The 19,628-nt window shown below is 39.0% G+C and overlaps 1 long non-coding RNA gene across 2 annotated transcripts in view; it reads right to left on the bottom strand.

The window, feature by feature from the left end:
* Positions 1 to 1,128, bottom strand: part of LOC148214322 (uncharacterized) — a 106,016-nt gene extending 104,888 nt beyond the window's left edge. For both annotated transcript variants that reach the window (XR_015798265.1, XR_015798266.1), the window contains exon 1: positions 1,050 to 1,128. This is a non-coding gene — a long non-coding RNA (uncharacterized LOC148214322). The remainder of the gene's footprint in view (positions 1 to 1,049) is intronic.
* Positions 1,129 to 19,628: the final 18,500 nt, after the last annotated feature.

The raw sequence follows: 19,628 nt of genomic DNA, 5'->3' as shown, positions 1-19,628 counted from the left end.
TAGAGTTTAACTTCAAGAGTACGTTCAGTTTAATCATACATATGTTGACTGTTGGAACAACCTCATGGGCAAAAAAGTTACAGAAGGAAAAACCTACGTTGCCTCCCACGATACCAACCTATAGGTTAGAGTGCATGGAATTTGGGAGGCTATGATGCACCTGACTTCTATATGAAATAGCAGAAATACAGTTTGAATAAAAATAGATATTTGTTAATATGAACCCTTAAATAGGAAGGCACATATAGCCAATCCTATGAATTATGCTTAGTTTATTTATCCATTTTTTATTTTGTTTTTGAGATTTATAAGGCTGCCCAACTCAAACAATGGGACTCTTAAGCAAAACTCATAAGCAACCAAATACATCTCTTGATCCTTACAAACACAAAACATTAAATCTCTCTCCCCCAAATTGTTTCTTAAACCCAAAACCCAAAGAAATCTCTCTTATCCAAAATCTCCCCAAACTCCAAAAATCTGTCTTACCAGGCAATATACCAAATTAAGACCATGTACATCCCTGTCCGAGTGTCAAGTCATGACTGCTGTTCTAAGCCAACAAAGTATTATTAACTGAACAATGCTAATAATTATTCATCACTGCTGGGCCTTCACACAGATTGATAAAGATCCCATTTCCCTAAAATTGCTCTCTATCCTCCCTTTGTGACAATGTCTAATTTTGGTTCTGCACTGTTGTGGTTTTACATGATCTATTTCGTCATACACAACTTCACTTTGCTGATTTCTGTAAGTGTTTGGGACTGAATAAAAAGAAAATGTATTTTAAAACATTATAACTAAGCAAACCAATTCTACATTTTGCTATCCCTTGAATAAAAATCTAGCTGCAGTAGCTCAGCAAGGCCTTTCTATTCAGACTTAATATCAAACTCCTGATCTATACAATGAATAATGTTGTTCACAAAACATGTACTAGGTTCTTACAATTTATGTATATGTATTGCAGACCCATATTTTGTACATGCAAGAATGTTAGCATACTAGGTTTCTTACAAGTTTTCCACAGATAGAACTACTCATACCTATTGTAAATCCGAGTTCTTCTTCAGATGACTCATCTCTTGAGGCTCCTGTGAGCAGCATTTTGCTTCTTGCTTTTTTCTCAGTGCTAATGCTTGTCAGAAAGTGTTATTAAACTTAAGGTAATGCCAGCCAGCGGCAAGTTATGCAGATTGACTAATCTACGGCAGCTGACTGTCATTCTTTCATATGTCCAAACATGCCTTTCACCTTGTAAGTTATTTCTGGAATACATTTTGTTCCCATGCTCATTTGTTTATTCAGCCTCTCGTTAAAAGTGTTCTATCATTCAGAATATGTGAAATACCATCATCATAACTTTTGAGAATAAATAAAATTGTCTGTTCTTCGGTCAGAGTCTATAGTAGAAGAGCATATATTACACCTCTGCTCCGCAAGCTGCATTGATTGCCAGTTTCCTTCTAGGTCCAATTCGAGGTTCTGGTTTTAACCTTTAAAGCCCTTTGTAGCATGGGGCTGGGTTATCCAGCCTCTCCCCAATTACATCAGCCCATCTCATTACATCTGGCAGAGAAGGCTTGTTGCAGGGACCATCTGCTGGAGACCTACATTTGGTGGGCCTCAGGAGGCAGGCCTTCCCTGCCATGGCACCTGCCTTATGGAACATTCTCCCCTCTGAAGTCAGGTTAGCTCCATTCTTGCTATCATTCCAGAAGTCCCTCAAGACCTGGTTATGTCACTAGGCTTGGGGATCCCAGGGAACCAGAGACACTCTTAGATGGCTTCACTATGGTTGATCTTTTTTCTTTCGTCATGTGGTTTGTATATTTAAATTTTGTAATAGTATTTTCATTTTTAATAATGACTTTTTATATTTTTATAATGATTTTTTAATGTATTTGTTGTTTTATTTGGTTGTTGTACACTGCCCAGAGTCACTTTTTGTGAGATGGGTGGCCATATAAATGTGATTGATTGATTGATTGATTGATTGATTGATTGATAGATAAAATAAATAAATAAATAAATAAATAAATAAATAGTACATGACTTCTAAGCTGGAACAAAACCTCAATTATTCCTCCAAATCAGAAAACCTGTGCACATGTAGATGAATCAGGTCACTGGAAGGAATCCAGTGTGCAATCTAGACAAAAGCCATTTCCTCAATTATGTTTCCGGTTCCTTTGCATTTTGCTATTATTTGCCTATTACCAAGCCCAAATTGAACACTGATTGAGAAGATGACTTCATTTTGGCATACTTGTTTTGTCTTAAATGAACATTTGCAGGTTCTTAATCCAAGTTATTAATGGAGTCCTTTTAACCTCAGAGCAAAAAGGCATGTGAAGTTACATTTAGCTAAAGGCTATTAAGGGCAGGATCTCCCCCTGGAGAAAATTCATTTATAGTTATTTGTCAGTATCTGGTGTAGCATTTTCTCTCATTCTTCAAATCTCAGTTGGATGGTAAAACTTGACTGGTAGCAGTTGAAAGATTTATTTTACACGCTATATCCAAGCCCAGATCTCCAAAATCATGTAGAAAGAATGTGCACGGGAATGGGAGGAAACCAGGATCAAAGATGGATGAAACAATTAGCTTTTTTTTTTTTTGCCCACTTCTGACTTTTTTTAAAAAAAAAAATTCTTCTTTCCATCCTGTTTATGATGAAATAAGAAAATGTTCTTTGAAGGAATGGGCAATGTTCCATTTCCCTCAGGACTATGCTGAACCTTCTGAAAGATGTCATCCCAAGGGTTGTTTGGCAGATTCTGGAAGTAAATTCTCCAACTGCTTCCAATTCATGGTGTTCAGGACAGGATGTCTGGATAAAGCCATCTCAAGAATGACAGGTTCTGGAAAGAGGTTTGGCATGGTCTGCAGGGAATAGAATCCTCCAGTGTTCTGTTCTTGAACTGATGAATCTGCACACTCTTAATGAAATCATTGTCCATGGGCACCAGCCAAATTCAGCATGTGCAGTTATTTAAATCAGTTGTTACTACCTGAACTCTAATCATCTTTGTCAAAAGCTGTAGAGTGATACTAAGGGGGCTTTCAGATGCTGCTCCTTTCAGAAAACCCAGTGCCATGAAGCTGTGACGTAGTGATGACTACCCTTGTTGCTGCTTGATGTGACAGTGAATGCTAGCCTGATGATGAATCAGTTTGAGTCAGAGATGTCTGAAGACCTATATTAGTGTAGTGGTTAAAGTATTGGATTAGGAACTGCAGAAAGCCAAATTCTGACCCTGAAGAGCTATTTCATTATAGTAATTAAAGTATTGGACTAGAATTTGACTGCAGAAAGCCAAATTCTGACCCTGGAGCCCACTCAGTTTGGCCAGTTATCCTCTCTGTGCCTAACCTACTTCACAAAATTGTGGTGACTCAAGAGGGTGACTTCTCTGCATGCTGCCATTGGCAAATCTAGATAGCCCTAGTGTTCCTTCTGTATTGACTGATACATGCACTCACATACGTAGTTTTTTATTTGAGGACACAACTTATATCTGTAACAACATACGACAAAAAATCCAAGGGCTATGATAACACTCTTGAAGTAGATGTTCACCATTGTTTCATGGTACAGGACACAAAATAATATGTGTTGATAATAAATTATAAGACAGCTGTTTCCAGTTGAATATTAGGGGGAAAACACCTTTCTAAAAGTAAAGCAATTCGAAAGAGGAACCAACCTGTTTTTTTTCCTTGTTCTTAAATTGTTGTATTGTTCTTTGTTGTTTTTTTTAAATTTGTTTTAATTGTTTGTAAGCTGCCTAGAGTCCTATATATATGAGATGGGCAGCTAGATACATTTGAATAATTAATAAAAAACCTTCCAACTTGATGATCCTGAGTTTTAGTAGAATCGATTGAGACAGAAAAAGAATTCTAATCCTTGTCAGCTGAAGTTGGGAGGCATTGGAGATGGGAAGAGAATTGTGTAAGTGTTGCTTGCTGACCATGCATCAATGGACGACTCACCAGCAGTCAAAAGTCAATCTCAGCCATTTGAGGTAGACTAGATCAGGAAACAGACTCCACAGGAAAACCAGCATTATACTTTATTGAGATAGGCTATAGTAATAGAATCTTGCAAGTCTGATTGTGCTTCTCTTCCCCTCCCTCTTGTATCCCAGTGAATCATAGAGGAGGCTGTCCAAGTGTCTTCCAAATACTATCTTATTTCCCAGGATTTAAGGAATGTTTTTGCCCTCTTTGTTTACATAATGGCTTCTGAATATTTGTTTCAAGGCCATCTCCCTGTTCCTCCACAGTTAATAAACATGGGCATTCTTCTCTTCTTTGGCAGGGCAACTAATATTATTTGCTCTAATAAAATGCTTTACTAGTTGCCGTAACACTGAGAAAAAAAAATAAGGGAAATTCATGGAGGTTTCTTTCAGATATCAATTGTAGCATATCTTTTCCTCTGTTAAGATTAATTCATCATATACATTTAGATAAAAGACCATACTAGGTTTTGGAAATCCTTGAGAAATTTTTGGGAAATTGCTGTGTCATTGTTAAGGCAACATTAAAGAATTACAGCATGTTGGAGTATTATGGGTTGGGTTGCAAATGCCCATCCCAAACTTTACTGGTTCTGTAAGTCTTGCACCAATATATACAATGCACTTGGTCATGGCTCCACAACCACTAATGTTTATTATCAGGAGAGATAAAGTGTGTGTGTGTGTGTGAGAGAGAGAGAGAGAGAGAGAGACAGAGAGACAGAGAGAGAATGAGAGAGAATGAGAGAGAGAGAGAGAGAGAGAGAGAGAGAGAGAGACATAATATCCATTCTCCCTTTTAGCTATAGAGTTGCAAGTGGCCAAAAAGACCAACCTGGGAACAGCGACATCTGCAGAAAGCTACAATAACACAAAAATGGCAAGATGCACAGTGATATCATGATCCAAATGCTGTCCTTCTGTACTTGTGCCCCAATATCTGATATGAATATATAAGTTGTGGTATTTGCGTCATGATGCCTGTTTCATGGCTTGTTCCCCATGCCATCCTGCCATCCATGGACACCCATTCCCAGGAACAGTAATTGTTGCATTCATACGACATGCTTCAGCTGGCTCCTGAAACAGCCCATTTTCTGAGCCTACAACATACACATTGAACCATAAACTAACTAAAAGGGTTGTCTTCATGCGACATGCTAAGCTGCAAATTGCTTATCCAAGATTAATACTCACAAAGTTTAGTCTGTTTTGCAGAAGTATCTGCTAGACAGTTTGTTTGATTGATTGTTTATGTCCCATCAAGTCAACATTGACTCTTAACAACCACATAAGTAGATTTTCTCCAGGAGGATCTGTCCCCAACCTGGTCCTTCAGGTCTTCTAACAGTCCTTACCTGGCTTGATTCATGTTTAATCAGGCTTCTGCTCTGTGTATTTGGCCAGAGGTAAAAAAAAAAAAAAAAAATTAAGATGACATCTGTGATTATGCAATTGAAGCCCTGCCCCTTTTCTGCATGTGACAGATTTAGAAAAAGCATCAGGGCTTCAATCAAGCAATCACAGATGCCATCTTGATTTTTTGACACATACACACGCATAAATACACCCATGGACGCCTCTGGTTTTGGAAGTCTTCTGTGTGTGTGTGTGTACGTGTACATGTACACATGCATTTGTAGCAACATCTCGGTATGTTGACTGGCTACAGCAGGTGGAGAACTACAGCTGTGAGCAAACCATCAGAAACTGCATAATAAAAATAGCTCAGTACAAGAGTGAAATTGCTCACAGCAAGGACAGTGATGCCTTCTCTCCAGCTGGTTAGTTGCTGTGAGTAAGAAGGAAGAGCATAGATCTGTTGCCAGAGAAAATATACATGGAATGAAATAAACTCAGTAAGATCCTTCACTCTAGATTAAATGTCCTGGACTCCCACATTAAGTGTCATGAATTGACAACTGACTCAGACCTTGGGAGAGAGAAAAACCCTCCTGATGAAGAATGCATGCATGACACAACATAAGAGAACAAATGGAAGGAAAGAACATGACATTAACTAACCAAGAGAGGGAATACAATCAAGCCGTACTGCTAAGATGGAACAGATTTTTCTCCTTTCTAGAAGACTCACGTTTCCAAAATGTTCGAGGTAACTGTCCGAGCTATACTAAATATGGTGAAAGTATGCAGACTGTAAAATGAGATCCTTAGGGATATATGTTCTTTTCAGTAAAACTGGAGAAAGCTAGAAAATGAACGGAGACAAACATGTTGTTCAGAAATCAGCATCACAGAAAGTTCTTGATGCTCATTACTCAAGGAGGCGGCGGGGGAGGGGGAGGACCTGTTGAACATTACCAACTGGTTACATCAGAGATATCCAGAGATCTCATGATAAAATGTATAATAATAACTCAGCTAAGCTGATTTTTTTTTTTTCATGATGGGGATAAAGTTTGCCTATGGCCAATAGGGTGAAGAGTCCCCTGAGATCACTGGCTATCTCAACCAGCTGGAGTTAGGACTGTTCCTCAGTGGTAAGGCAGAATGAAAATTTCACTGATTTCCTTTTGTGTAAGAACTTATCATAATTTGTGAATTTATTCATAGACCAAGCAGGAAGGACTTGAGATTCAACACATTTGAACATGAAAGAAAGCAACACTGGCCGATTGAACCATCCTAGAGAAAGTTGTGAACACTTGGTTCTGAAAATCTGTATTTGAATCTCTGTGAATTCAACCAGGCTTGAGATGTTGAATTAGGTTGACCAACCCACTTTCCTTTTTAGCAGTTACACCACAGCCTGTGTTATCATGGTCTGCTCTATAAAGAGAATTAGTTACACCTATTAAAATTTGCCTCAGGAAAATTAATGAAAATCAATTTCTTCTGTTTTCTGATAAAAGCTTATTAAAATTAACAATAAACAGAATGCAAAACCTGAGATTCAAAACATTCACTTGTGGAACGTAAGAATATAAGCAGTGCCCTGTTGGATCAGACGCCTGCCCCATCTCACCCACAGTCTGTTCCCCCAATAGCCAACCAACTGCACAAGGAAGCCCACCAGTCTCCCAGAAGATGGCCCTCAGATGGTCTCTCTGCCATCAGGACTAATAGCCACTGATCCCTATTAAAAACAAAATGAACGCAAAACTGCAGGATTCATCCCTCCTTATGGTTAACTATTGACCCTTCCAAGGTATTGATTTTTGCTGGTATTGTATATTTGATGCCCCCATCTCTCTCATGACACGGTCATTAACATTCATTTCAAATAATTTTTTCCTCAGAAAAAATTTTTTCCTCAGAAAACCCACCCATTCCCTAAATCATGAGGATGCTAGGACATTTTTCAATTATTTTCCTTCAGCAATGGCCTTTTGCAATGTGGTTGGTTGGTTGGTTGGTTGGTTGGTTGGTTGGTTGGTTGGTTTGGAGGGAGGGGTGCTTTCTAAGTTCTCACTAGATTGTTTCTAACCTGCATGGAGTTCTTATGCAAATCATTTGTTTGATCACCCGCCTTGCTCAATTCTAAGGACATGTCTTGTGTTTTGGTATGTCTATTTGATGGGTTATTGTGCTTGCGGGGGGATCAGGACTGAATCAGGTATGAGTGTACTAAGTGATACTGGAATGCTGACTTGGAGGGGGCTAGCAGCAAGAGAGGACTGAAAACCAGAGAAGAAGTAAGGAGGAATGTGTAACTTGAAAGACTGCTTCAGACCCTCAACAGATATAATGGTCTGTAGGAATATCCTTGAGAGACAGGAGGAGGATGAAGAGCCACAGCCAGGCCAATGGTCAGATAAGAGACATCTCAGCCCACAGAAGGAATGTAGGTGTGGAAAGCATCTCAGAAGGGACCCTCCCTAGTTATCTGGAAAGTAAAGCAACAGGGGAGAGAGATGCTTTCAGACTTGCAAGATTCTGTTATTCGCTTGCTTATTTCATACTGTCATCTTCCAGGGGTTGCCCTGGATTCTTGGCAATGTTAACATTTTTTCAGACAACCCTCATGCATTCAGGGAACACACAAAGTGGGAGAAGCCCTGCTATCTCCATCTGATAGGCTTTTAATGTCAACTCTGAAAATATTCCAAGGGGCAACTTGAGAAAAAGGGCGCACATTATAGATCTGTATAGGTTAGGAGTGCAAGCAATATTTATATTTTACTTAGCAGAGTCCCAGGGAATTTCTGAGGATGCTGTTACATATTTATCCTGGAACCAAAGGAAAGTACAACCTTCCCTGGGGGTTTTGCACTTGTTTTCTAACCATTGAAGGGTATTAGAGGCAATAAAATGGCATAAACACTAGCACATATACACACAGGTATATGCTCTTTCTGGCTCCTTCAAGCAAAGGTCCCTAAGTCCTTCTGCCACAAGATGGCAGCCACAACAGTGTGATCAAAGTTCCATCTGTTACTTTTCAAGTGCATCCCATCATGATGGCACAATCAAGGTATCACCTGTTTATTAAGTACATTGTGGCCACTAGCCTGACATTTTTAACCATACCCTGTGGACACCGTGGATTCCAAGTTGACATGCAGGCACCAGCTGTCTCTGCATAATGGAAGACAATGGAACAAAGGCAACAATGGAGCTCCCTCCCCTTTTAAAAGCTTACCTGAGAATAAGGATGTGAGTAGACAGCTGTGCTGCTGATGGTGGTGGTGGTGGTGGTGGTGGTGGTGGTGGTGGTAATAGTTATGGCCCTCCCTCTTGCATTCCTGCAAGTTAATGCCTCACCCAAGGAGAAAGAAGGAGCTGGCCCTTTATAAGGAGCTTGTGCGACAGCAGTGTGATGGAAGAGAGGGTACTGGTGAGGACTCAGTGGCTGTAGCATGGTGCCAGCTGAAAGAACAACAATGAATTTTTAAAGGAGAAACAAGCATAAAGGAAAAAGTCAAGACAAGAGCTGAAGACTCAAATAAATTTGAGTGGGGCAGCAGCAGCTTGAATGAATAGGTAACCCCAGCAGCTTACAGAAAACCCAAAGAAGGATCAGCAGTGAGAAGCAGGGCTGGGTTGGTAGTATTGGTGGAAAGCAAGGAGACACTTGCAGGTTTAATTTTAATTAACACTTTTGTATCAGAACCTCTTGGAGTGTTAGATGTAGTTAGTACTTGGCTAGGGACCCCCAGAAAGTCCCAAAACTGAAGACCAGCTTGGGAAGTTGAAAAAACATTGTGGATGAAGGTAAACTACTTCTGCATATAGTATTGCTAGTAAAATGTCATAGGCACACCAAGCCTGACTCTAGGGAAAGGTTGTTATTATTTCTTAATTGTTTGAGCTATTCAATAAATCTATATATAAGTGTGTCCAGGACAGGATCATCTAAGCTTGGTATAAAATGTGTACTTGCTCCCCTGTCCATTTTTGACATGTTCATACATCACTAGGAATTAAACCTGACTTGGAGGAGACTTTACTTTTGGGAATAATATATCAAGTTCTAAGGTTCAAACACACACACACACACACACACTCAAAAGCTCTCTAGGAATACCCAAACCTTTAAAAGAATCAAAATCTCCCTGTTAATTGTTATTGAGAGTTTCCTATGGTGTACCAGTACAATCTAGAAAATTAGTTTAATGTTATTTAATCTATCACTGTCAGGGGATATAACAGATGAGGCTGAAGAATGTGCAGGAAGTAAGCTCCAGCAGGTGGGGTGGAAGTCAAACTACAGGTGAGTAGACAATCAAAGACCTTTTTGCAGAGCAACCATCCATTAAATCAATGGACCTTTAGGTTGTGAGAATAACAAATCAAACTCCAAAATATGCATAATCGTCTTACAGATGGTTTGCTGCTTCGCATGTAATCATTCTTTATTTTGTAATACAGAGGTTAAGGAGAAAATAATGGATGGTGTATGTCCTTGTAAAATGGCTGGAATATGATTCTATAAAGAGGCCAACTTTTAGCAAAATTTGACAGAGGGTGAAATAAATATTTCTTAAATACATTCTTTTTCCCAGGACTTGACCTAATACTTGGAGTTGTATTCAGATTGGTGGAAGGCCTTTCAAGAAAAAGAAATAGTGACAATCTATGACTCAACTGAAATATTAGTCATAGGAAGCCAACAAAAAAGCAGCCAGTAATTAAACGTGGCATTTCCATGGAAAGGTGAGATCAAAGCACGCATATTATAATGAATTAAGATGAATACGTCCCAAGTCCTTAGGTTACACAGACTTAATTTCATTTCAGTAATTGCAGGAAGTATTTATATTGGGTACTCGGTCTCATTGTTAGCCTGAACCCTTGAAGGATATTGTGTAAAGATTGGAATATCACAACATACAAATATCTCCATGTGTTAAAAAGAATTTTGCTCAGTTGCCAAGTAATTTCAGAGCTCCAGAAAGAATGAATACAAACAGCTGCAAACAAAAATGGATTAAGTCATTTAACTTTTAAGACCTAATAATTCTTATTTATGGGCAGCTTTGTGTCAAAGAAGTAAAACAATTACAACTTCATGTCATTGATTAATAAATGGGTTTTATCCTCAGAACTATCTATCTATCTATCTATCTGAAGATGCACTGAAGATGGTACCTAGCCGGGCAATGAAACATTTGCAAGAAAACAACCAAACTCAGAGAACCCCAAGGATTCTATCTATCTATCTATCTATCTATCTATCTATCTATCTATCTATCTATCTGTCTGTCTGTCTGTCTGTCTGTCTGTCTGTCTGTCTGTCTGTCTATCCATCCATCCATCCATCCATCCATCCATCCATCCATCCATCCATCCATGTATGTTATCTAGCAATTTGGTCTGATTTGTGGATTCATTTTTTTAAAACTCTTCCTGGGTTCCTTCCTGAGGGGTGTCACACTGAATCCTGATGCTGAGCCTACATGTCCATTCCAACCAACCTGAGTGTTGTGTCTTCTGTGTTTCTATCTCTTGCAACATATTGCAACAGGAGGCTAACACTCTGTGTAGCTTCGAATAACTAATTTTGTAATAAGGTTACCAAAGAAGTTAAAGTCCCCTTATGGTTATCGAGAGAGTGGAAGGGAAGGAAGGAATGTTGTAGCCTGTCTTCTATACTTGAGAGTGGGGGGAAGAGAAATAACAAGAACAGATTGATGAATTATCATTAGAACTGGTTGTTGCCTAATTTAGATAACAGTCCTATATTGATCTAAATGTTTGGATACTCTCTATATATCACAGGTAGAGAAGGCATCTCCAACTACCCTCCCCCAAAAAAGGCACCATCATCTTCCTCCCCCCTCCCCCCCCCAAGTATGGAAATACCCTTTAACTATAAGATCAATTATAAAACTTATTCTGGCTATGAAATAGCTAAAAATAAGGGCATTAATACATTTGAGAAACCTGCCATTGAATAAGTAGTTGGTGGGATCAAATCAACTCAGACACATTTCATAATTCTGGTAGACCCTATTATCTTCTGATAATGGTAACAAAGATACAGTAATATTAGAAGCCACCACTGGCAAATATCTCTTTGTGGTATAACTCTTGGAGGTATTGGAACATCCACAACAGCTAGTCCAGAAGTGACGAGAAGATAGCTTGGATATGCTGCTAGATTTCTGGGTGATTTCTGGTAGGCTGGGAAAAGTGGCATGCTCACAATTTTTATGAGGTAAAAAAGAAAATCCCCTCTAAAATATGTATTAGGCTTCTAAAACAAAACAAAATAAAAAAAAACTCCAGGGTGGGGATGTTTTTTGGAATAGAAGGATTGCTCAGTGAATTCTGCTACTGAAAGCAAATTCCTTGGCTGAGAATATGTTTAGAATCATCTTGATCTATAATTTTAAGTAGAGTTGCTGCCAAAGACAGTCTCCTACAAAGGACGGGACCTCTTTAGACTAATTATGTGGCTTCCTAAGATAAAACAGGATTGTTTCTCTGACAGCAACCAGAACTGATTCAGAGACACATTTTTTCCTACATGTATACATCTTAATCAAACACAACTTAGTTCTAACCCACGATCATTGTTTTTAACACTTCAAACTGTTTTTCATATCCATTTCCTAAATGTCTGCTGATATTTATGAACTTTCCTAAGCAAGAGGAACAGATTTCAATCGACTTTGTTCATTGGGGCTGTCCACTTTGGATCAATTTGAAATAAAAGAAATCCACAATGCATTTTTTTGTACATACCTATTGGCAAGGCTGGCTCCAAGCTGCCTAATAGCAGTCTAATGGATAGTCTAATGTTATTTCCTGCAAATGGTCGCTGATCTTAGACAAAACTCTTTCACTTTACTATTATTTTTTAAGTGGGCACACTGTACAGCAATGTTTCTCAACCTTGGCAACTTTCAGATGGGTGGACTTCAACTCCCAGAATTCCCCAGCCAGCCTTGCTGAATCACCTTCAGGCAAAGCATGGCCTTTATTTATTTATTTATTATAAAATTTATTATAGCTGCCCAACAACAATGGAATTAGGTTATAAAACCAGCCTATAACCGTAAGGCAAGGATAGACAGCTTATGGCCCCTAAGACCCTTTCTTTAAGCCTTCAGAAGGTCCATCTGACTTCAACTGTTGAAAATAATAGTTTATTAATAAAATTGTTCATAATAAAATATTAATAAAATATTACCATTTTGAGGCAGGAAGCACACAAAAAATTTAGTGTAAGCTCTGATATAAGCTTATCAATTCTTTTAGAAAAAAAGATACCCTGAGATTCTCCCACAAAACCAAGCAAACAACAAGCTCTTGTTTCCTATTTGTGTGACACAGTCTACCTACTTCACTTTGTCCCACCCACTAAACCTTGTGCCCATCTTACAAATGGAAAGATCAGAGCCAGTGTAGCTAAAACCTGCCCACTTCCTCCAATAACGTAAAATAGGATTTTCAATGAATGAATTCAGAGCCACAACAAATTCAGTTCTGATTTTCAAGACTATTCGATATAACTTAGCATACCCTTCTTGTCTGCCTACTTTTTAAAAAGTAATTGTTTCAGTCCCGGCATTATCCAACTTTTTTTTAAATCCCTATTAAAATAATTTTTAACAGCCTGTATTCTAATATTTGCTGCTCACAATTTCTTTTTGATATTACATATATTTTGATATAAGCTGTTTGGATATGGCTTAACCCAGGCCTTTAAAAGCCAAGTATAGATTTCATTAATTGCTCTAGGAACAGGCCAGAATCTGAAATCAATGTTAAATGAGTACTGCTTCACTTTAAAATTGGAAATGTGTTTGCTCATTTTATGGGGAAGCTCCAATTATGGGGTTCTTGGTAGAAGACAGCAGGCTCTGTCTGCACCCATAGCAATGGTATCACCATGGTTGCCAGAAGCAGATGTTGTATGCAAGATTGTGTGACAAGAGATGCAGCAGTGGATGACTGAATCAACTGGAGAACCATTGGAGGAAACTAACAATGCTTTCCAGATGCTGTGCGCTCCTTTCTAGTGAAGGCAACTCCTCTTCCTTAGTCTGCAAGGCAGTGCCATCACCACCCCCAAGAAACAACATTGTAAATATAGCTGTGCAGCAATTGTCTGAAGTGACTGCAGTTCTGGAAGTAGTCCATCACCACCTTATATTGGTTTGGGCCTTAATTCACTTCAGCTTATTCCAGTTCAGTGGCATGAAAGACAGAAGGCAGAGTTGGCATTAACACAGACGTGTATACTGAGTCTTTCTTTCCTCTGTTTATAGATTGGGAAACTGATTGGAGATCAACCATTGGTAGACATTCAAGCCCCCTTTTATCCCTCTCCTAGGCAGCCAGAGTTTCTCTAGAGTAGTGTTTTCAAACCTGGCAACTTTAGGTTGGGGGATTCTGGCTGAGGAATTCTGGAAGTTGAAGTCCACACATCTTAAAGTTGCCAAGTTTGAAAAACACTGCTCTAGAGGAACACTGAGCAGGTAGTCTCAGCCTGATATTGCAGTCTGTTTCCACTGCATGCTTGTGAAATAGTACTCACTACCTTTCTCATGGGGGCTAGGTTGGTTGATGGACCTTACGTTATTGGAGGGCTCTTTCACTTCTCTCATCCATTACCAGTTTGGTCTGTTTGGTCTGTAAATGTTAACTTTGAACCTCAGGTCACTCATGGTAGCCAAGTTATAAACCTCCCCTTCCTGGAAAAAAGGCTGAGGTGCACCAGGATGCTAGTCCTCAGCTACTGGATTCTACCACTGACTTCTAGTGAGAAGTCACTGCTGCAGCTGGAAAGGATCTCAGCAACTGGAGTCTCTCAATATAAGATATACATGGCTAAGGAAGGGAGTTCTGGGGCTGAAGATTTTGGCGGTTTCAAGAAAGTGCTTGAGCAAAACCAGCAGATGGGAGATGGTGTACCATTATTAAATAACTCATTCTTTGAATTATTATTATTATATATATTATATATTATATAACATTATATATATATTAATAATTTTATATTATATTGGAATTTATAATAATATAATATAATACTATTATATATTATATAATATTATTTATATTAATAACTTGAATACTTTATAGTTATTCCAATTCCATTTCCAATTCCATCATTCTTGAAATTTATTTCCTATTTTTAAGGTGATTTTTATATTGCATTTTAATTGATTTTAACTCCTTTGTAAACCGCCCAGAGTCACTTTCAACAAGATGGGTGACAAATTCAATATATAAATAAAATAAATAAATAAATAAATAAATTGTTGGTTGTCCCTTATACCTTGAAATTTGAAACCCTAACCAATACATAAGCAGCCTTCTCCTGTTTACACAGGCATTCCAGCATTGGGTATGTGGAATTCCATCTGGTCCCCACTTTTCAAAGGAGATTTATTTATCTATTGTTATTTATCTACTGAGGTTTATGTGCTTTTCCAGCTGCAACTGACTTTCAGTGGCTTACACTTCAACAAGATTAAAAATATAGAATGACAAAAATCACCCTTTAATAAAACATCATAACATACAATAGGGCTAATGTATACCAATCAATGACAAATACTCCTTCTCCAGGCAGGAGAAAATTCACGCTCTCTGGAAAAGGCAGGTCTTAAGGGCCTTCCGCAATCCTACCAGAGTCAGAGATGCTGTAACCTCCAGAGAAGGGGAGGGCATGAGGGAAAAGGTCCACCCCTTACGGAAGATGCTATGGAAGTCCCAGTTCTCTCTGCTTAACCCCAGTAGCCAAATGTTCTTGCTGTTGTAAGGGAAGAGCCTTAGTTCTTCCAGCAGGCCCTGAGATAAGGAACGGTGAGGTATCTTCTTGGTAATTTATTCTGAGGGTTTAATTCTTTTTGAATTGTCATCCTCCCTGATATGCGATTATGCATTGTTTTCTGTTTTTGTTAACTTCACTGCATTTATGATTGTCCTAACCCTAGCATGTAAACCTAGTATGTAAGGTTCAAAGGCAGGTACAGGAAAGCGGAGGGTTCATGGGACAAGTCCGTGGTTGGTTCCGTTCCTCCATCCCTGTGTAATGGGAAGAAGGAACAATCTTGAGGAACAGAAGGAAGAGCCGTTACCAAGACAACGGACAGATAAAAGAAATCTGAGCCTGGTAGAACTGTAATCTGAGTAAGGGTCTCAGACAAGACTCTCCCTAGTCCTCATGAAGATAAAGGAGAGAGGGGGGAAGCGCATTCAGACTTGCAAGTTTCTGTTACTGTAACCTTATGATAAATGTAGTATAAGCGTTCATAACTTTGGTTTCCTAGTCTGGTCTATCTCAAAGGGCTGACACACCGTCATAGCCTCTACCCTTCTTAGGGATGAAGGAGGAGCCATAACGCTGCCTCCTTTCTCTTCAGCAACCCCTGAGCTGGCGCTGGTGGCATGATCATTAGCCTCACTGAGGTCAGCCCTGTCCTCCTCTTTGCCTTTCCCAGAAAGTTGCCACCTTTTGAATGCAGGAGGCCAAATATTGGCTCTCTGATCTTAGGTGTGGGGAGTGCATCTCTTCTCCAGACATGACTCCTGCCTTTGTACCATTATGACACTGTGGTTAAGGTGTTGGACAAGCAACAGAGAGACCCCAGTTCAGGTAGACTCTCAGCTGGGGAAACTCTCTGAGTGACTTTGGGCCAGTCCTGTTTTCTCAGCTCAGCCTACTTCACAGTTTTTGTGGGGAAAAATCTGGAGCAGGAAGAGCTATGTACATTGCCATGAGGTCCTGGAGGAAAGGTGAATGGATGAATGAATGAATGAATGAATGAACTGACCCTTTTTTCCTCAGCGACAGCAGCAAGTGGAACTTATTCGAGACACTTAAAAGGCACAACACAACAGAATAGGGCCAAGAATCAAGATGAAGAGGGTATCAGGGGGCCTGGGGGAAGTCAAAATCAAAATGGCAGCTGGGATCAAAGTTCCACCCCCTTTTATATAATGCATGCTTTGGATCTTCATCTGCAGCTGCCATCTTGACTTTTCAGACCCCCCTCCCATGGGATACTATCTAATATACTTATTCATCCTTACATAGTATGTGGGATAGGGGAGACTGCTTAGAAGGATAAAAACAGAAAGCACACACTCAGTAAAAAAAAGTAATAATCATCATACAGTATTTTAACTGCCCTGGGCCTGGAAAGTTGAAAGGCAGTATATTCTGGTCCCTGTCTTGGACAGATGCTTAAGGGCCACTGGGAGGTGCTCCTTTTGCCTCAGACAAAAAAGCATGATGATAAAGGAGGGTTCAGCTAAAATGCTCAAGTGACTTTGAGCCAGCAATTAGTATAGCAAACACTATATACAACATCCTGAGCTCCTGAAAGAAAGGCAGGAGGGTATAATATAAATCAAAGAATAAATTAATTAATGATTGAGTTTCTTCTTTTATTCCCTCCTCCCTCCCAACTCTTTTTTCCTACTGAGATGTGAATTTTAGATTGTATACCTAAAGGCAGAGATTGTCTTCCTATTAATAAAACTTTGCAATCTGTCCTGGAAACCTATGTTTGTTGCAGAGTGGAACAGAAATGGTCTACATTAATAAATAATAAATACTATTTGTTAGTAATGCTTCAATAAACACTACTATTTCTATTATTTCCCAAATGTATTATCTTTTTCATTGTAGAAAAAAAAAATCCTGTTTTCTTCTCTGCTTTTTCAGATGCCCCAGAAATAGTAAAAGTAAAAGCTCAGCCTGGCTGTGACTTTAAAAATCTTTGCATCATCTCTGAGTCATGTAATTTTTTGACAGCTTATTTCTGAAATGTTTCCAAGTTCTTTGACTTACCCACTTGCAGAACATGACAAAACTCCAAAACCAAACAATTTGGTTCCTGTTTTAAATCACCTTGAGGTTTTAGTGTTACAGGGTGAGATTCACTAACCTATATCCCCTTGGTTTCAAACAGCAAAACAACTTTATTGCTGAGTCAAGGACTGGTTCTTTAAAACCCATGGCTCAGTAGAGTCCCCACGAGGAGAAATTTTGATCTATTAAAAATCACTGGGAGATTTTATTTCAGGGATTTTAACAGATATTGACTTCTGTGGAGAGGAGTTGAAATTTTCAGAAAGATATAAGGTGATACATGCTAGAGTAAAAGAATATAATTGATTGTATATTTTTTTAAAAGCTGCAATTTATTGCACTAGTCTTGTTTTGGAGAAGCTGGAAACTATGTGATCTTGGAGAAGATGGAAACTATATGATCTACTGAGCAACTAGCAGCATCCCAGAGAGGCCCGATTTAGGTCTGGACCACCTATATCAGGCAACTGGGTCTCTCAACTCTTATGGGACATCTTGTTTGTTTAGGATAGGGTGAGAAACTAAACAGTGGATTGTGGCAGGAATGCAAAAGAATGATTATGCAGACACCCATAGCAGAAACAATGGCTCTTAATAAAATCCTCTGGGTTTTTTTCCCCCCCCTTCACAGATCACACAATCCATGCAACATCACCACATGAATAGCATGTAAGACTACCTCACGGAAGAAGAAAATCCCAGGAGGCAGGATGAGGTAAGAGTTCCTATCAGCTCCACAAGAAATATGCAAAACTAGCATTTTCTCTGGAGCAAAAATTAAACTTCCTAACTCCCACACAAGGCCATGACATCAGAAGGACTCAGAGGCTGATCTCAAATCAGAGCACTCCTGTGTATGGAATAGACTGTGCTTAAGATTACTATTAATAGACCTTCCTGAATCTATAACTCACGGAGAAGGTCATAGGCTTTCTAGCTGTTGTTGACATTTCTTTTTTACATATTCCATTTTTCAGAAGTTCAAGTTTTTGCACTAATTAGTTTCTCAAGTTACATTGTTCCTCTTTGAAAGTGCTTGCCAGCTTGCTGTTGTGTACATCTTCCCCATTATTTCTCACCAAAAGTAACTACCTCATTTCCATGCCACTGGGATGCTAAAAACAAAGACATTTCGTATCTTTCCCCATTTTTGTTCTGGTTTATTTGAAGATCACCAGGGATTAGAGGTGAACATCAAAGAACACGTCCAGTTAGTTCAAACAAAATTAGGGGAAATATATGTAACTCAAGACCAGAGCTTGTATCACTAAGATAATCAACAATTCTTTAGAAGGTATGTGAAATGGATTGAAGTAGTTCACAATTTTGCCATGGAAAAGATGGATGAATCATCATTACACATCTCATTTCACTCAAGAGATGATGTGTGATGTAGCAGTAAAATAAGGAGTCTCACACTCAGAAGCATCCAGAGGTGAGGCCAAGGGACAAAACACACATCACAACATCATGCTGAAACCACATGACTTATTACGTGAGGTCATGACGCGAGCGCAAAAAGGCAGAGTTTGCATCATGATGTCATAACACACATTTCATCGTTTTTGCATCATTGTAGTCTATACTGACCACCTATAAGTGAGAACACTTATGAAAGGTCTTTATCCACAAGTACAAACTGTGTAAAACAGGGAACCTAAGAATATAGGGGAAATTCTGCTGGGTCAGACTAAGGGCGTGTCTAGTTCAGCATTCTGTGTCACGTGGTAGGCAACCAAACAAGTAGTTAACAAGCATGGATAAAGGGACTGTGGTTCTCTTCCTGCTTGCCCCACAGCAGTTGATATATATGGGAAGTTGCCTGTAATTCAAGAGCTAATATACCGCCATCGAGACTAGTTGCCTTTGATAGCCTATCAAGATAAGATCCAGATGTTCTACTCATACATAACTCTGAGCAAGATCTCATGAAAAGTGTTCTGCTACCTTTCTTACATTTGATGGGAAGTAGCATGGGAATTACAGAACAAAGTGGCAGGAAATATGGGTTTCACAGAGAAAATAGCACATGGTTGATATGCAACCGACACAACATATTGGGAATCCACCTAAAAAGAAAAGAAAGTTATTTTTTAAAAAATATTTGGAATCCACTAAGACTTAATGACTTAATCGCTGGCATTGCTAATTCAGACAAGTTGTGATTCATGTTCTGTATTAAGAATTTCCTTACTACTCCCTTGTGGGTATAAGTCAGAGGCCATTAGCTTCCTCCTTTGTGTTTTGCTTATTACCTCAGGCTGAAGCATCACCGTGTGCATTTGATAAGAACATAAGAGCATAACAAGAAGCCTGCTAAATTAAACCAATCACTTATCTAATCCAGCATTGCATACCCA

The sequence above is a fragment of the Python bivittatus genome, unplaced genomic scaffold (assembly GCF_059951505.1).
Source record: "Python bivittatus isolate LINGU-HERP-01145 unplaced genomic scaffold, Pbiv_v1 ctg000570_np1212, whole genome shotgun sequence".
NCBI classification, from domain to species: domain Eukaryota; kingdom Metazoa; phylum Chordata; class Lepidosauria; order Squamata; family Pythonidae; genus Python; species Python bivittatus.
Note: the sequence above shows the minus strand (reverse complement) of the source record. Positions and strands in the feature narration are given on the sequence as shown.